At 33.8% G+C, this 14,119-nt stretch overlaps 1 pseudogene; it reads right to left on the bottom strand.

The window, feature by feature from the left end:
- Positions 1-11,667: 11,667 nt before the first annotated feature.
- LOC137755991 (hsc70-interacting protein pseudogene) lies at positions 11,668-12,766 on the bottom strand (annotated as a pseudogene).
- Between the last annotated feature and the right edge of the window lie 1,353 nt (positions 12,767-14,119).

Genomic DNA, 14,119 nt, shown 5'->3' with positions numbered 1-14,119 from the left:
AGAAATTAGGTAGGAAATCCAGTTACTTAAGTATTACTTAGACTCATAATGATTTTTAAAAGTTGATATTATATAGTAAAAATCCCTTCTTTTTATATCAAATAAATTGCAACCCAGAGAATTTAAACATATCACTAGCCTATCATTTAATATAACACTTCTGATTAAAACAGTTTTTAGTTTTAATCCAGAGTCTTTTTTTTCTAGTGATGCTGGAGACATAGGGGAAATGTATTGCTTGGAATATATTCTACAGAATTAATTTTTACTTAAAAGAGCTGTGCATTTTTCTTACTATGATCCAAAAAAATTTTTTTTAATTGTTATTAAATATTATTTTCTGAATAAAATTTGTTTTACAAAGTGAAAGTGACACTTTTATTTTAAATTAAGATCTGATCTTTGATGTTTAGCTGTAATTGGAAAGACACATTAGGTAATTTACAACATTATTAAAAAAGTTTAAGACTGTCAATCTTAGAGGTCTATAGCAGCAGTCTCTATTTCAATGTGCTCAAATTATTTACTATTTAAATACTTTTATTAAGGCCTGTAATTTAATTGAATAACTATATTAGTTTACATTTATTTTCACCCTACTTTGCCTTTGTTTGAAAATTTTAAAATTTATTAATTTTATAATTTTTAATACAGAATAAGGAATTTTTTAACATTTTAAATTGTTCTTAATATTTTACCTTTTATAATATTTTATTAAAAGAAATTATGTTGTAGAAGATCATGCTCTTACTAGCTTTTCTTCCTATATTAATGCTATGATTTGTTTTCATGATGATGTTCTCCTAGCAAACCTTTAGTTCATAGGGATTACAGTGAGTTTCTGGTTTCATGTTAGACAACATTTTGCCATATTAATAGCTACCACTGAAGAATTAGCAGTATTTTATTTTGCAAATTATAATGAGTATACAACATTTAGTCTTTATATTTATCTTCCTTCGTGTTTAATGGATATTTCTAAGGCTAATTACCACTTTTCTATATTTAGTGAGAAGGAGCACATATGAAGATAAAAGCACCATGTGATATCTATGAGATGTCACTACTCTACAAATATAGAAATTCTCTAATTGTCTCAGAGATATTCATGAAATTTTCAGTGCTTTTCTAGGAATTGGATTAATTGAACAAAAGTTGATTACCCTTACCATAAATTAATATTTGAGAGAGTTGAGTTTGCCTCAGTAGTAATGCAATATCAATTTTAGCATAATGTGCTAGCAGAGGCTCTGTACTATTAGTTATTATTTTAATTTATAATTGACTTTCAAAACTTGCTAATAGGGGATGAAGACGGTGCCTCTCCATGTACGATGTTTTCGTTAAATTATTTTTATGTTGTGGTTAACCATATCATCAAAAGTTTGAAGAATTAAATTTGTATAACAAAGACTTTTTTTACATGCAAAAACAGCTGTAGAAGCAGAATGGATTATAGCTTAAATCCTTAATCCAGGGTCAGAGATCTTGTGGACAGTCCATTGTTAGAAGACAGTATTTTTGCAGAAATGCAGTTATACTCTACATGGGAAATCCCACATTTTTTAAGTAGTTTTTGGCACACTGGCTTCCTAGGCACAAGTCTTTCTCTTCTAAATGCTATAACAACTGAAATTTTTACCTTTAGCAACTTTTATTTGGGATTAGGCTACCCTTGTGAAAGGGTCTGGCTTCTTTGCTGTCATATATTTATGAGTTATAAGATAGATAATCTTTTTCTTTTAAGTTTACAATTTTTCTTCAAGGTAAATTATTACAGAAAGTTGCCATTGTTCTATGCATATAAAATTAAAGCCCCTTATTCCTGGCATACTGCTAACTGAATTTGTTGGCATTCATTTATATCTTCAGAAGATAGACCGATAGAAAACTTATTCTCTTCAATATGCCTAGTTAAGCCTAGTACCAGTGCCAGCAGGCACTAATCCTCTAGGGTCATCCCTGAAGAAACTTCAGAAGTAATTTTCCAAGGCTAGACAGTTCCATGACTGTAAGGTTTTTTTCTGAAATAAGTCTGGTAGAGAAGATAAAATATAGTGGATAAAGAGTCTTATAAAATGATATGCCAAATTTGGAACACGCTGGAAACAAAGTCAATGACTAAATAAAAAGAGGGGACAGAAAAAAATTGCAAGGACATGAATGTGTTATTTAACTCATGGGGGGAATCCTTTCACAATGTATACATATATCAACTCATCATGTTGTACGCTTTAAATGTCTTACCTTTTTATTTGCTAATTATACTTCAGTAAGCTGGGAGGCTGGGAAAGGTGTAGACTAAAGGGAGGAGTTGGGGTCAATTCAGGAAAGCTCTCTGAACTTCCCGGATGTGCCTTTGCCTTCTTGGATTCAAGAAGTCCGACTGGGGCAGTTCCTTTTTGAAAATGAAGATTTGCCATGGCTTCCTGTAAGCACTTCATCACAACGCTCTGATTCAGCTACTCCGATGCAGCTACCGCAGCACGGCAGCTACAGTCCATTGTCCCCTCACTGTTTCTAACCATTTCCGGTCTTCTGGTACCTTCACATTCTACATTACTTCTTTATTTCTTAGAAGTGCCCTTTTCCAGAGTTTCTTAGCTTTAGGCCCAAAGATACTGTCCTAGAGCTATCATCCGTCAATAAGACTGCTCTTTTTCTTTCCACTTAATGAACCAATGAATCACTGCATGCCAGGTTTCGGTTCTTCCAGCTTGGATTGTTTACGCTGTGTCAAGATCTACTTCTTCACAAAGTGCTTCTGCTGTATGATCTCTTCCCTCATTAAATCCAGGACCTGAGTTTCAGCTTGACTCTACTGGCTGGCCCCAGGATAACTCAGATTCTTTTGCAGTGTGCCTATTTTGAGCCATGCTAAACACCATATTAGGGATCTATGCCGCATGCACATGTTTGCAATATGGTTTGCTATAAGAGAGACGGCTTTTAAATAAGATTGATTACACTGAATGACAACATTAACTGTAGCTCAAGAAGCAAAAGAATGCTGATCAGAGATACCACTGAGGTTTTTCCAGTGTATAAATAATGACAATGCAAAATTCATGCTTAAAGCTAGAAAAGAACAGTGGAACAAGCATAATCATAAATGAAGCACAAAAGAGGATGTGGTAAATTTTTAAAATCACATGCACACCGTAAGTTTAAATTATAGGACTTCAAGGCAGCTGTAGTTATCTGATGTACTTAGCAAATATATTTAGGTAGGAGCATGTGTCAGTTTTTCATTCAGCTCATATGGGATATCTTAGCGTACTAATGAGAATGGATTTTGGAATCAGGTGGAATCGGGTGGACGTGGATTTGGATCTAGATTCTGCTTTCTACCAGCTGCATAAAGTCGGTGATAAATTAAATTCTCTAAATCTAAATTCTTCATATGGGAAATGAGATTATGATACCTACTTGTATGAATAAAAGTTCCCAGTTGCAAGCAACCGAAGCCAAATTCAGGGGATTTGTGCAGAAAATGAGTTTATCACAAGAATTTGGAATTGTTTGGGTGGGCTGAGCATTACTGACCCAGGAACACATCTCCAAAGCACATGGTGGAACAAGGCAGATTAGAATTTTAAGACTGCTCTTGTCAGGAAAATGGCTGGACCATGCACACCTGAGGCTGTGGGCACTGGAAACTGGGCTTGGTCTCTGGGATTGCTTCCACTGCTACCCAAGGTCACGTGTTTCTCATTCTTTTATTAAAAATAAAACTTGATGGTGAATGAAACAATGGTAATTTAAAGGAAGGTAAGTGTAGCAAAAGCAAAGACATCTCACCAGCTAAGTCTTCTCCCACCTAATTAAATTGTCTATACCAATAATGTCTCAGTATTGCTCTAGCTGTCTCAATATCTCTAAAAATATCTGAAGTGCTTTAGAAATATGATAACAATAAAAATTTTGGTGAGATCTTTGAAGGTGAAAATATTTCTTATTGGACTTGAGATTCTTTTACATCATAGCATTTTCTATTTCTGTGTTATTCTATTTTGGAAAAAGAAAGTCATTTCCATTTTTAATTTCAGGTTGAGGTTTTTCTGCTTTTATTTTTTTTTTATTAATCTTAATAAAATATATAGCAAGACTTAGTTATTTATGGACAAAACAAGTAGTGAAAAATTCACAACACATCAGTGTGATAGTGGTTAAGAAATATAGCCTTGCAACTCTCTAATATTTTGAAATTATACAATACTTTAGTTTTATTTTTTAACTTACTCTTCTGAATTAATACATCAGAGTACAATAAGTGTAGTTGTGACTAGTAATTTTTATTGGAGCTTCCTTTCATTATAGTAAGAGCGTAAAAATAACTGAACATTAGTCAAAGGTAGTTTACACATGCATTTATGTAAAATAAGTATATATATATGGAGTCCAGCATAGGTCTCACTGGACTATGATGATCAAGATGTCAGGCAGGGCTGCATTCTTTTTGGAGACTCTAGGGGAGAATCTCTTTCCTTGCTTTTTCCAGCTTCCTGAGTTTGCCCACATTCTTTGGCTTATGACCCTGCCATCTTCCAAACCAGCAATGGCCCATCAAGTCTCTCTTATATTATATTACTCTGATACTTACTCTTCTGCTTCTGTCTTCCATGTTTAAGGAGGGCAGAAACTGCGTCCATTTAGTCACTGTGTCCCTGAGCAGTTCTGGAGGTCAGAGGTCCAAAATGTTTTTTATGGGGTCAATATCAAGGTGCCAGCAGGGGTTTGTTTCTTCTGGAGGCCCTAGGGGAGAATCTGTTTCCTTGCCTTTTCCAGCTTCTAGAGGCTGCATGAGCTTTAGAGTGACCCCATGTTGGAATCAGTGCTCAGTCATTTACTAGTTGGGTAATATTGGGAGGTCATGTCATCTCTCAGAAGCTCAATATATTTGCCTACATAATGGAATAATAGTAGTATATACCTCAAAGGGCAGTGATTCAAACAATGGAGCCCACTAAAACTATCCTGTAGATTTTGTCAGAAGTGATTCCTGAACCCACTTCCAAAGATTTTGATTTTTTAGATCAGGGATGCTTCCCAGAATTCCTATTAACAATCTGCAGACCACACTTAGAAAAACACTATCAAATTTTTTCAAAGGGATATTTCTATTTAAAGATGTTTAGAAGAACACTATGTAAAAAAACTCAGAAAACTGGTAAAACTATTACTATGATAATCAATGAACATGTGTATGTGTCTGTGTGTATTTATGTATGTGTGTTTACAATAATTTATTACTTTTAGCTACTCTATTTTTTGAGATTCCATATAGTAGATGCACAATTTAGCCTTAAGCTGAATCATTATTAAAAACTTAGCAATTTTGATCTTCACATTTTAAAAAGTTTTCAAATATGAAGGTAGATATTAATGACTACCTTGTCTGTGACAATTTTAAGTACTATAAAAAAGATTTTGATCTCATGATTATAAGATGATTGGAAGATTTCGACACCAATAAAATAGCTGAATAATCTTGTATAGAATAAATAAATGCAAAGCTTGTAGGTACAAGTTTAAACAAACAAACAAAAAAATGCAATTGAGCTTAAACTAGAACATAGATTCATTCTCATGTTATAAAAACCCTGAGACTTGACATTGAAGAAAATCTGAAAGCCTTATAATGGTGAGATTAAGAATGGACTTTAATTGTATTTTTGGAAGTTGACTAAGGATATAATTATGAAGAGAATATTTTGATTTTTAGTCCACCACAGTCCTTAATATAGAAACTTATTTATGATATTTTAAACTAAACAATAAAAAATTCCTATACTCTTAATTTTTTCTTTAATATTTATAAGTAAAATTAGCCTGCAGCTTTTTTTTTTTGGTATAATCTTGATTCAGTTTTTCAAATAGCTTTGGCATTGAGCCTCTAAATATGTCCAAGAACTTGACTGTCAAAATTTCTGGGTGAGCTTTCTTTTCTTTAATATTATTTCCTATATCTTCTGGGATAATACAACTTAGAAAAAGAGATGAACATTGACAAGGGGAAGGAGTTTTCTGGTCACCTGAAGAATAGTTTTCCCACTTCTAATTAATCACATGTCAGCCACTGGGCATGTGTAATTAATGGCTCATACCTCCAAAGCTATAATGTATAAACACATTGCTAATCTGGTTAGAGAAATAGTAGCATGCTGACGATCACTGCAAATGAGAATGATTTGTTAATCCTGTTTTTAACTATTGAAGGCAGTGTATTAACTCATGTCAGTATGAAAATTGCAAAGGAATTAGTTGGAAATAAAATACATAGAATGATGCAGCGTAAATATTTGTTTACACATATTCATATACATATTATATAAAGATAAGATCAATTTAACTGCATTGCATGTTTTGTTTTACTACAGACATGGCATAGACACAATAAAAATAGGTAGAAAAATCTGGCTTCAAATAGCTGCTGTAACTCCTGTTAACTATGGAATTTAAAAGAATTAGTTAACTTCTTTGAATTGTCTTTTTCACAAGTGTAAAAGAAGAAAGTATAATTCCAACTGTAAAGATTTTTAGAAATACGTATGACATTTTTTATTTAGTTTTTAATTTTGAGATATAACTGATATACAACATTAAGTAATTTTATTTATTTTTTAAATTGAAGTAAGTTGGCTTACAAAGTCATGTTAGTGTACAGCACAGTGATTCAGATATATAAATATATATATATGTTCTTTTTTGATTCTTTTCCCTTATAGGTTATTACAAAATAACACTGAGTAAATTTAAAGCATACAACATGTTGATTTGATACATTTATATATTACAATATGATTTCCACTGTAGTGTTAGCTGGCACCTCCATCATGTCACATAATTATCATTTCTTTTTTGTGATGAGAAAAGTTAAGATCTAGTCTCTTAGCAGCTTTGAAATTTATAATACAGTTTTGTTGATTATAATCACTATGTTCTGTATTAGATTTCAAGAACTTATCTACCTACTGGTTGCAAGTTTGCACCCTTAAACAGCACCTCCATAATATCCCCACCTCCTAGGCCCTGGTAACCACCATTCTACTCTCTTGTTTTTTGAGTTTGGCCTTTTTAGATTGAACATACAAGTGATAATTAAACAATATTTGTCTTTCTCTCTCTGACTTACCTCACTTAGCATAATGCTCTCAAGGTCCTTTCATGTGATCACAAATGGTAGGATTTCCTTCTCTCTCATGGCTGAATAATATTCCCTTATGTGTGTGTGTGTGTGTGTGTGTGTGTGTGTGTGTATATATATATATATATATATATATATATATATATATATATATATATATATATATATATATTCATTCTCTTAATCTCTTCATCCCTTGCCAGACACTTAAATTGTTTCCATATGCTACTGTGAATACTGCTGCAAGAAACATGGGAGTGAAGATATATTTTCAATATCTTGTTTTCATTTCCTTTGGATATATACTCAGAAGTAGAATATTTAATTGGAAGTTCAGCCCAAGGCAACAGATAATATTGATAAGACACACCATGGTTATTTGCCAAAGCAAAATTACAAGTCTTCAAGCAACATACTGAAAACTAGCTACACCACTCTTAAAACTGTAACCCATATTAAAGATATAAATACGGGTTATTGGAGGATTTGGAAGATAATTTATCCATAGAGAGCTGCTGATTTGCTATGAATTTTTTTCTCTACAATTTTGGAAGGTGGGGGATTTCCCCCCAAACTCAGAATTAGAGAGAAAAGCTTAGGATATAGCCCACTCAGGAAACAGGATATAAGGCTATTGCAGTTGGGGTTGGGAGATCCAATGAGCTAATTTTTAACACTTTTCAGCTGATTTTAAAATTTGAGAAAGAGTGTGTTTAGCTGCTGAAGAAAGCCCAAGGGGGCGTGGCTATCTGGGGACAGATTCTTACTGCTTGAGTTTGTTTCCTGTGGAGCACAATATAGACAATATGTGAGGGACAACTAGTGTGAGATCAAATTAGATCCTGCCCAAAATGGTACTTGGAGGAGCAAGCGACTTCAGTAGGAAGAAGCTGAACGTATCATTGCATTCCTGGGAGTGCATTACTAACATCGACAAGTGAAAGATTTTTAATGACAAGATGTCTCCAAAGAAGACATACGAATGTTGCCTCAAAACAATAAGACATAAGTTTTATATGTCATCTGGAGGAAAGATTGAGAAGCCAGTTTTAAAACTGCTTTAGTCAAGTGAGAATTTACTGCTATTCCTCCTGCTTCCTCCCTCTTTGTTTCTACTACCCTGACCTGTTAGAAATGGGAGCTAGTTAGTCAAAACAAAGTAGGAAGTTGAAAACTGGGGTTGGGGGGAAAGGATTTTTTACCCCCTTCCCATGTTTTAGGACTACGACACTTTGCCAGCCGTAGTTCATGAAGAAGACAATATTAAACTAAAAATTCAGAATGCTTAATGAACTGGACATTTTATATTACTGAAATGAGATGGTTTGGCAAATTTAACCTGATCTAAGGAACAAAGAGTAATCAGAAGAGTTATCCGTGGCAGGTTAAAATTAGCCCACTGAATAAAGTTAGAGCAACAGTAGAAGAAATATCTTTGCACTATCATTGAAGCCTACCACTTATGCTTCCGCAATATACTTATTTTATTGCAATAGAATTATGTTTTTAAAATAAAATTTTTGTCCCTCCATTTTAAATCATTCATTTGGACACTGAAAATTTTGTCCCCCAAATATTTTGATCCTGCTCTTTTAGTTTTCCTCACTGGAAAGAATGGTAGCTACTGATAAATGATATAATTAGGATTATACATTTTGATAATAAAAAAATAACCTAGTTATCTCTCAAGATTCTCACTATTTTCTCATAGATTAATTTAAATCAGCAGCATATTGATAATAAATATTACAAGTATAAATTCCACAAATGTAAATTTTAGTGACTAAAATGGCATCAATAACATTTGTTATTTATTAAAAATTGAGGAAAGAATCAAATCAGCACTTTAAAATTTAGATTGGCTAATTTGATCCAGGAAAATTGAATCTGAAACACAATTAAGAAAAATATTATTGTAGTATTTATTGTAACATTTTGTAAAAAATAAGTATAATGTTTATGTTGAGAATAATTAAAACAAACTAATTTAAATTAACATTAAATAATAACATGTGAGAAGTATGTTTATCCATATGGAATACTAATACTATCTTGGTAGTGAAAGTTTCATGATGGAAAGTAATTTTTTAATAAGAATTAATCCATAATATTGGGGAGGTTTTTGGTTTTTTACTTAATTTTTATTCATAAATATAAACGCATGTTTTGTGATCAAAATATTGTATCCCAAATCCTGGCATCCAAATATCACTATATTAAAACAGTGCAGGGAAAACAGCATGATCAAACATTTACTCCCCTCTGTACATATATCTAAATCACTATCTAGACAATAGTAAACACTTAACAATGTTGCTTCCCTTATCACATCCCTTTAGAATAGCATCTACATCATGTGCAGTGAAATATTGTCTAACTATACCCAAACCTGACTTAACAATCATAATTAATTCCTAAAGAATAAACAAAACTAGCTCAGTCTGCTTGATAATGAGTGGAAATCTTCAAGCAAGGAGATGAATGTAAAAAGAAATGAAAGGTAGGTCAAGGGTTGCATTAAGATATGTGTCATAATAAAAAGCAATGTAATTCACATGAATTAAGAAGCCCGAAGTTGATATCATTTTTGTTTAATAAATGATGTTCAGTCAAATGTTTTATTTGTACACAGAGTGTGAGATTCAGGGGAGAGTTCTCAACATATAAGTATTGTTTGAAACTATGTAACTAGATAAGATCACCAAGAAAATAAATTCATAAAAATAAGAGGTAGAAGGAATGATCACTGGTCACTCCTATAATAAGAGATGAGTAGAAGTCAGTAAAGAAGATTTAGAACACATTGCATACCAGATAGAAGGAAAGGAAGAAGAGTGTGTTAAGTGAAATGTAAAGCAATAAGATGTTGTTTAAGGGTACAAACTTGCAACTAGTAGATAAATAAGTCCTAATGCACAGTATAGGGAATATAGACAGCAATATTGTACTATAATCATCAAACCTGCCAAGAGACTAGATCTTAATTTTCCCATCACAAAAAAGAGAGAATAATTATACGATGTGATAGAAGGACTATTGCTACAATGGCAATCATACTACAACATATAAATGTATCAAATCAACGTGTTGTACACCTTATATATATACACACAATATTATATGTCAAATATATTTCAATTAAAAAAGGCAAAATAAGAATTTCTAAGAGAATAGATTGTGTCAGTTATCTGCTATTTATCAGTCAGGTCAAATTGATAGCTGACCATTGGTTTTAGCCAATTTGAGGTCGTTGGTGATTTTTGTCAAGGGGAGATTTTAGTAGTGTAGTGGGGTCAACTACAGCTGAAGAGAGAATGGGAAAGGATTTAGTGACAGGCAATTAATTCTTCAAAGGAGTTTGGTTGTGACGCGGAGCAGTAATATGGGTAGTAGCTGATGGAAGATGTGGAACAAAGAAAAGTTTTTTTTTTTTTTCATAAGGCAAATTAATAGCTTAATGTTGTTCTGCAAACATTTTTTTGCTTCTTTATATTATATAATACACATTTCCCTGTATTAGTATATACAGTATCTACTTCATCTTTTTCAGTGGTGTAAAAGAATCATGATAGAAGGGCCCATCTTATTTATTTTAACAAGTTTCCAGTGGATGGACACAAGTTGTGTTAAACTTTTTGCTATTAAAAGCAATGAAACACATAGCCATGGCTATATTTTTATATACATGCACATATTTACCTATAGGATGAACTTCTGAAAGTAAAAATACCAGGGCCAAGATTATATATAGACAAAAAAGAGATATTACCAAATTGTTTCCCAAAACATCTGCACCAATTTATTTATTTATTTATTTATTTATTTATTTATTTATTTTTAAGTACTCCAATTTTACTGCAGCAGTATAAAAGTCATCCATTCACCACAGTGTAAGATTTAAATGCATCTGCACAAGGGTACACATTCTATAAAATGTAGTAAGATTGCTGCTGCCCTGCCAAGTATTTCCAGTCCCTACCCAGGTCCTACTGCAATACTGGTTTCCCAATAGTTTTATGGAAGCAAATCATTAAAAATAATAATAATAATAAAGCAATTAAAAAGACAAATCAAAATGCCTCAGTGACCATATATCCAACTCAAATCTTATCTATTTAAATGTTACATTTGCCTCCCACTAATAAATCTTTATTTCACTCAAACTTGAACAATAAATCTTCCATACTGAAATATCTTCCTTGCCGAATTAATTCAAAGGAAAAAACCAAAATGATTAGTAAAGAAAAATGTAGGGATTAACATACCCTTTTGTTTTAAATATTTTTAAGGTTTAAAAATTGTTTAAAGTTTTTAATTTCTAGTAGGAAAACATATCTGAATGAATACCCTAATGGCAAACCACTGTAAAATGTTTCAGCTGCCTTTGGGGCAGAGGGGTAGGGATTATCTTCAAAGCACCCCAGCTTTCTTCATGAGGTCAGAGGTACACTGGTTTGTATTACTGCGACATCCATTAGGTGATCTAAGTTGATTTTCCTTCAGCAGGGGCTTTATTTGTCAGAAGGGCATTATGCTTGACCTCCAAATTTGGCCAACAATTTACTGATGAGATTCATAACCTTTGGGTTGCTCTGATATTTTGACATATTTGCCGGGTTCTGAGCCACAACCTGGAAGGCCACCATAACTTCTGGATCCTGCATGGCTGCAAGAACCTCTGGATCACTAAGAATTTCATTGAGCCCAGGTATTCCTGCCATTCCAGACATGCCCCCTCCCATTCCAGGCATTCCGTCAGGAAAGCCACCTGGAAAAGAGCCATACTGAGCCCCTGATTGTCGTCTGGCTTCTTCCTCCCCCGGGGCTCTCTCATGTTCTTCCTGAGCCTTCTTGACCCTTTCTATTCTTTCTTTGATCTCTCACTCTTCACGTTTTCGCTCATACTTTTCTCCGATGTTCAGCAATTTTCTGGGCCCTTGGCTGAACTTCTTTCAGCATTGCACTAGCATCTTCATCATAATTCAGTTTACAGGCAAGGGCAAGATCATGGGCAGCTTCTTCCTAATGGCTCAAAAGTCCGTGTGCTTTCCCTCGCCACTTGTATGGCTGAGCTGAATCAGGATTTATTTCAATAGCTCTGTCACGGTCTCGGATGGCAGCATTTGGCTTCTGTAATTTGATGAAGACACTGGCTCTCTTGGCATACAGAATGGCCAAACGAGGATTTAGCTTGATGGCATCTGTGAACAAGTCAATGGCTTTCTGTAGTTCACCATCATTTAGGGCATCAATGGCAGCCACTTTTCTTTTATCATTTGCCTGATCCATCAACTCCTCAGTTATCTCTACATTTTCAACTCCCATTTCTTGAGGGGCATCAGTGTCTGGTTCAATCACACCTTCACTGTCAGTTTCTAGATCACTTTCCTCACTTGATGGTTCGTCTGTCTTTATGTTTTCCTCCGCCTTCTTACTATCTGTTTTTTCTTCCTTGGTATTTTCTTCCAATTTAGTTTTATGAGTAGCAGGTGGTATTTTACCCCCCATGCTCTCCACCCACTCCCTCAGGAAGCGGATTTCCTCGGTGTGCAGAACGCTCGGGTCCTGCTTGCATATTTTCAGAAAGACTCAAAGCTCCCTCATTTTGCTGGGGTCCATGGTCCGGAGGCGGCGGGAGGCGGTGGGCACGGCGGAGGCTACGGCCCTATTCCAGGTCCGGGCGCTAGCTCAGCCTGACCGCGTAAAGGGGGCGGCGTGTAAAGGGAGCAGCTGCACGAATTTAAATTCCTAAAACACTGTTTGCGATACATCTGTTATTCAACACGGTCGCTAATATAATGTATGATCAAATGTTTTCATTTCACCAATTAACTTGGTAGAAATTACATTTTATTTGTTTTTTGTAAAAGCAAGTTTGTGGATGTTTTATAGATATTTTGGATTTAAGTCTATTAAATGTCTGTTTGAAACCCTTTGGCCAGTGATGTATTGAAATTTTGATTTTTTTTTCTTATTGAATCACAAAGAAAAATGTTACACAGGTAGAAATTATCAGACACTGACCAAAATAACACATTTATTTCCTGATACTTGTAATAATAAAGTAGAAATGTAAGGCAGAGGCTGGCCAATGGTTTTGCCAAATCATATATTATTTATTTGAATTTGAGTTTAAAATTATATTTTCTGCCAACAAAGCAAATGTTTAAATTTTATTTAAAAAATCTAAGTGTTAAAAGTTTAGTCTGGTAATTGTCCTTGGTTTTCTGGATGAGTTTGCTAATTTCAGATTAATTTTAATATTCAGTGATTGCCTCTGAAATTATCTTTTTGGGTGAGAATAACAGTTCACACAGAGAAAGCTCTGACAGTTAATCAGCAACCACAAACACTTGCAGGCCTTTTTACTTTCTCCCAAGAACAGCATAAGACCTAGACCTTACGTGCCCACAATATGTAAGAGAATTAAAATGAGGACAACCTATTTCCTTGGATTAAAAAAAAGAAAAAAAAAAAACAAACACCATTTATTACCAGTATTAACAGTAAACTGTATAATGAAACACCTTCTCTCCAACTTTTCTCTTGTAACTTGACTCTGGAGATCTTTCTCCATAAAAAAGTAATTCTAATTTTGTGTCCTCTAGTTATTGTCTTTCAGTCTGTGTGTTGTCTGTATGCTAAGCTCCTCTAGTTATAAAGACACCAATCATATTTGGTTAGGTCCTACCCACAATACCTAATTTTACCTTAATTACCTCTCTAAAAGCCCAATCTCCAAATATATTCACTTTTTAAGGTATTAAGAGTTAGGGCTTCAACCTATGAATTTTGAGGGAATGCAATTCAGCTATAACATCAATTGGTCTTAGGCTTTTGACTTTGAGACCAACAATGGATCAAACCTGCCCTAATTTAGGTACGAAGAAGCAAAGTATAATAAACAGAGTCCTTGGAATCCTGGAATTAAGGAGCAAGGATGAGAGTGATGAGAATCAGGGCAACAATAGA

Source organism: Eschrichtius robustus, chromosome 2 (assembly GCF_028021215.1).
Source record: "Eschrichtius robustus isolate mEscRob2 chromosome 2, mEscRob2.pri, whole genome shotgun sequence".
Lineage (NCBI taxonomy): Eukaryota > Metazoa > Chordata > Mammalia > Artiodactyla > Eschrichtiidae > Eschrichtius > Eschrichtius robustus.
Note: the sequence above shows the minus strand (reverse complement) of the source record. Positions and strands in the feature narration are given on the sequence as shown.